Raw genomic sequence first — 5509 nt, forward strand, 5'->3', positions numbered from 1 at the left:
GAAATTTTCTCATTTCCTCTTTAAGTGACTCTATCATCTTCATAAAGTAGTTTTTAAGGTCTGGTTCTTATTCTTCCTCTGTGTTGTGGTTTTTAGATCTTGCTGGTGTGGAGTCCCTAGATTCTGGTGGTATCGTATTGGTCTTTCTGTTGTTGAGTGTGTTCTTATTCCCTCTTCTTCCCACTCTTCTTCTAGTGGGTGCAGGTGAGGTTTCTCTATCTCCTCTTGTCACCCGGTGGTGTATGTGGGCCAAGACTTCAGTGTCTGCAGCTCTGGATGGTCTTGCCTTTCCTGGCATTCTCCTCACTCACCAGAGTTCAGGGAGGAGGGGCAACTGAGAGTGAGGTGTTTCCAGACTCAGGGCGATCCTCCCTGTCTGGGTGGGTCCACTCTCTGCCAGGCTTTGGCCTAGAGAGATCCAAGGGGTGATGGTGGGAATAGGGTGGGAGAAGAGGGGACACTCACCTCCGCAGAGGTCAGGGCAGAGGGGGTGGTATACTTCTAATTTAGGTTCTGCATCATTAAGGTGTGGTACATTTTACTGAGTTATTTTGCATTTTAAAGATAACAAAATACTTCCATATCATGGTCTCTCCTTTTCAACACAAAACTGAACTTGAGAAAAGGAAAACAACCTCTCTGAGAAAAAGTACTTTGTTTTGTTTTAACTTCTCCGGGAGAGAAGTCTGTGTGTACTATCACCTTGACTACGGCAATGGTTTCTTACCCACTTTGCACTTCAGTATAGATTTCTCCCCATCTTTCACATACTGTACTCTAAAATTATCCATTAGTATATAAATTACATAGATAGACATTTAGGTTAGTTGTGATTCACTCCTTTTCTTGGCTGAGATTGTCAGTTTACAGTCATGATAGAGACAAAATTATCCCCATGGGTAGCTTATTATATAGGGTTGCCACAACAAGGTACCACAGCTGTTAGAGGTCGAGTGATAAGGGTGCCAGGCAGCTTGGATTCTACTCTTGGCTTGTCAAGGGTGGTCTTGTCCCTATGTGTGTGCCTGTGTCATACTTTCTCATTATGAAGACATCAGTAAGAGTTGATTAGGACCTAGTCTCAATATAACATTCTAAACCCTCCCCCCCCAGTAATGTCCCTAGCTCTAAATACAATTGCATTATGAGGCATAGCTGGCATCATCAGGGCCCTGAGCCCCAGCATCACCCTGAGAGGACTCTTCTGTTTTGCTGTTTCCTATGTTAGGAATAGTTGACCTGGTCTTTCATTTAGTCACAAAAGCCACATTCAGAAGATCAGTTGACTCATTTAGAAGGAATATGCCGACCAACAAGGGCTGCAGTCACCATGGAATCAGAGCCTCCAGAAAAAAAGGATTGCAACTTTTGCCTCCTTACTAAAAGTTTTCAAGACTTCCTTTGATGCCAGGTTTCCTCCCTAGCTAAACATAAGAAGTGACTCTTGCCTGTGACATTCTGGACACCAAACAATTGCTGAGTTACTCTTTTTGTATGTTCATCTGTAAGAAATATTTCAGGTGTCTCTCTTGCAAATTCTGGAATTCTTTCTTTCTTCTTCTTTTTTTTTGGTTTTTGAGACAGGGTTTCTCTGTGTAGCTTTTGGAGCCTATCCTGGCACTTGCTTTGGAGACCAGGCTGGCCTTGAACTCATAGAGATTCACCTGACTCTGCCTCCGGAGTGCTGGGTGTGCACCACCAACGCTGGCCTGGAATTGTTTCTACAATGAATTTCCAATGCAACTTGAGGCAGCATCTTATTTAAGGGAGCAATAGGTTTTGAAAGATACAGTTTGTCTTCATTTCCTACCACTGATACAAATGCTGGCAATTCTTCTGGAATCTGAGTTAGGTCATTAGAACTTTCTTCAACAGCATTCTCCTTATAAACACATTCCCAAGGACATAAGTTTGAAGTCACACATCTGGAAACAGCAACAGAATTGGGATCAATTTGTAGAATTCCAGATGCTGGAACTTCTTGCTACTGGTATGTAGGCCCAGGTATCTGGGAACAAACTGAAGAGAGGTATAAACTCTTGACCAGATTCTTGAAATGCCAAAACAAGCTACAACAAAGAAGCCGAAACTATAAGTAATGGCTAGAAGCTTGAAAATACACAAAAGCCTAAGGACCTTGGACTTTAGAGAAGAGTGACAAAATATCAGACTCATTCTTACAGGTGGAAATGTTATTGAACATAACTTGAGTGTCGTTGTCTTCTGCTTCAAATTTTACTCCATTAAAACCACATTTCATAAGAACACATTCCTGCTTTCATCTTCCACAGGCCGGACAGTCAAAGCACCTCTCAAATGAAGATCATGACCAGAAAACTAACACTGATAATTAACATCAGATTTTAACAACTGTTTGCTGCTATTGGGGACCTGTTGTCTAAGATTGCACAACAAATCCTCTTTTAATTCTTTACTCAACAGGGAAGCCTACAAAATGCCACACATGGTTCTGGGAGGTCAGGGTGACTGGGTCTTGATTTCAGTTTTCTCTGAGCTTTTCAATGCTTGATACTCTTTTCTTAGTTCATTCAACATATTTCTGCTTTCAGAAATCACTTTTGCTTAATCTGCAAGAAAGGATATGTTCCTCTCCAGTTTCTGCCTGTATACTCTCCAATTCTTCTCCAGGTTAGAAAGTTCACCCACAATAACTTGTTTTTTAATCTTGTTGTTAAGGGCCTTGATGCATTCTGTGGACATGTGGGAGGGCACCAACGAGGTGTGGTTGTTTTTGAGACAGGGTTTTATCTTTGTTGTCTTGGCTGTCCCGGAACTCACTTTGTAGACCAGGCTGGACTCAAACTCAGGGATCCATCTGCCTCTGCCTCCAGAGTGCTGGGATTAAAGTTGTGTACCACCATGCCCAGTGTGTAGGTCATTTTGCTACTCACTAATATGAGGGCAAAGTTTTCTGATGATTTTGTGACAATAACCACAGTGCCTGTGTCCTGACCTGCAGGACGTCAACCTGGGGCAAGAGAATCAGGGATAGGGAATGGGGACAAGAAACGAAGAAAGAACAACCACAAGACAGATTCTGATCAAGTGGCAAACTTTACTTTTCTCAGGCTAGCTTATATAGTCAGCAGAGCAGGATATGGGGAGGGGCAGAATGGGTTGTTTGTGCACCAGGTGTTAGAATAGACAGGATATTAGGAAGCCACAAAGAGGATGTTTGGCAGGGTAAAGAGTTCATGAGTAAGAGGTCCAGGAAGGGTTGGTTGCCTAGGTGACTGAGCCTGTGGGTGGAGGACTGGGTTAAGTTGTCTCTTCTCTTGAGCTGAGGTTCTAAGGAGCAGTTATGTAAAGGTTAACTATGTGGCCTGCCAAGCATGGCCTAGGATCTCATGCCAAGCCCTGAGATTAGGCTCTCAACATATTCCCACTTCCTTCTATAAAAAGAAGTGGCCAAATTTTTCAGCAGAGGGGGATAGAGGCCTGGCCCCCAGTTGGAGAATCTATGTGGATTTTATAAAGGACATTTTTCTCTGACGTCGGGGACGGCTTCTCGGAGACATCTGAAAGGCAGGACCATCCGGATGCCTTTTGTGGGGAAGCTTTAGGACATCGACCCCATTGCGCACAGGCATATTCCTCAGAAGATGAGGTCTCCTTGCAGTACCATCCAGGTCTGCACCTCTGAAGCTGGCGTGGGGAAGGGGATTAGTATTGGAGCAGGCCAGGCTTAGTGACAGAGTCCACTTGTTGCTTGACAAAGGCCACAAGCCGATTAAAGGCCCAAGGGCAGAAGGAAAATAATAAGAGGAGCCCTATTAGGGGTCCAAGGAGGGAAGGGAGGGGTATGGTTAACCATGGGGAAGTAGTAGGAATGGGTAGAAGGAAGCAAAAAAGGAGTAAGAGGAGGTTATTTTCCCATAGGAGGGAAGCCAGCCAAGCCAATTTTTGAGTTGGTGTCATCGAGGTCATTTTCAGGGGATGTGTAGAATGGGTTGATTCAGATATTGGACAGCAGTGTCAGAGACACAGGACTGTCAGCATGTGTTGAGACATACAGCCATCTTCTCCTGACATTGAAGTTACATCACAACAGAACAATATTGAAAACACTGTACTTGCTGTAGAACCAGAAACCAAAACTGCAGCAGCAGAAATAATTACTGAAGTGGAAATTCCAGCACTTAATAAATGTCCCACAAAGTACCCCAAACAAAGAAACACTTGGTCAATGAATGGTTAAGTGATAAGAATGAGAAGACAGGAAAACCTTCAGACAGCCTTTCAGAAAGGCCTCTGTGCATAACTACAGATCCAGAGGTGTTAGCTACACAGCTCAATTCTTTGCCAGGTCTCACTTACAGCCCCCATGTGTACTCTATTCCTAAGCATTATATTAGATTTATATCACCATTCCTTTTGGAAAAAAAAGAGAAGAAAAGAAACTACTGAAAACATTTCTGGCTCATGCAAAAAGCCAAAGTGGAAATGCCAAGAGTGGCAATTTGGACAGGGATTTTTTCAGGACCCAAAGTTTCATAATAGGAATCCCTCCTGACATCCACATCTCCTTACCCTCCTGCAATGCAAACCCAGCTTAGTATCACTGTCAACCTTAACCTCCCTAATTCCATGACCTCACTTGCAACTTCCCAGCATTCCCCAGGAATCGACAAGGAGAACATTGAACTCTCCCCACCATTGGCCACTGCAATATTGGAGAAACTCTCCATGGATCCACAAGCCAAGTGTAGGAACAAAGAAGCACTGGAAGTTTCAAACATAATAGCATTAAAAATTGTATGAAGCTTTCTTTTACTTTTTAAACCAACCTGACATGGGCTTCTCACTAGTGACCCTTCCCTAACATGGCCCCACCCCACACTGTACTGCTGCACTTTGTGTCTTATGAACCCATCTGGTCTGCCATGTTGTCAGATGATCAATTCTTAGAGGCAGTTACCAACTCTAGCCCATTTCTTTGCATTAATGGTTCCTTCCTGGGGGAACCATGGACAAAGACCCCCGATAAAGAGGAAGAACTTTTTTGTTTGTTTCTTTCTTTTTAACCCGAGTTTCTCGAGCCTTGAGGGATTCTTTGATCCCAGAAAGATGTAAGTCTTCCTTGCTAATTTTATCAATTGTTTTTCTTAACCCAAGTTCCCTGTGTCTTGAGGGATTCTGTGATCCCAGAAAGAAATGTCTTCCTTGCTAAATGCTTGTCCCTTTTACTCACCTTTTACTCATAGGTGGTGCTCATGAACCGAAAGTCCCAAGCGCTGGGCAGGCTGCTGGGTCTTCCTCCAACTGAGGCTCACAATCGACCTTGTTGTGGACACCTCACTGCATGGACGGGCCTGTCCCTCTAATGAGCACTGAAGTTCCCAGATCCCCTACTCTATCTAGCCCCACGTTGGGTGCCAGTTGTCCCGACCTACAGGACGTCAACCTGGGGCAAGAGAGTCAGGGATAGGGAATGGGGACAAGAGACAAAGAAAGAATGACCACAAGACAGATTCTGATCAAGTGGCAA

The 5509-nt window shown here is 43.9% G+C and overlaps 1 pseudogene; it reads right to left on the reverse strand.

Annotated features, from left to right (window-relative positions):
• Positions 1-1247: 1247 nt before the first annotated feature.
• On the reverse strand, positions 1248-4709 carry LOC100766556 (annotated as a pseudogene).
• Between the last annotated feature and the right edge of the window lie 800 nt (positions 4710-5509).

This window comes from Cricetulus griseus (genome assembly GCF_003668045.3).
Source record: "Cricetulus griseus strain 17A/GY chromosome 1 unlocalized genomic scaffold, alternate assembly CriGri-PICRH-1.0 chr1_0, whole genome shotgun sequence".
Lineage (NCBI taxonomy): Eukaryota > Metazoa > Chordata > Mammalia > Rodentia > Cricetidae > Cricetulus > Cricetulus griseus.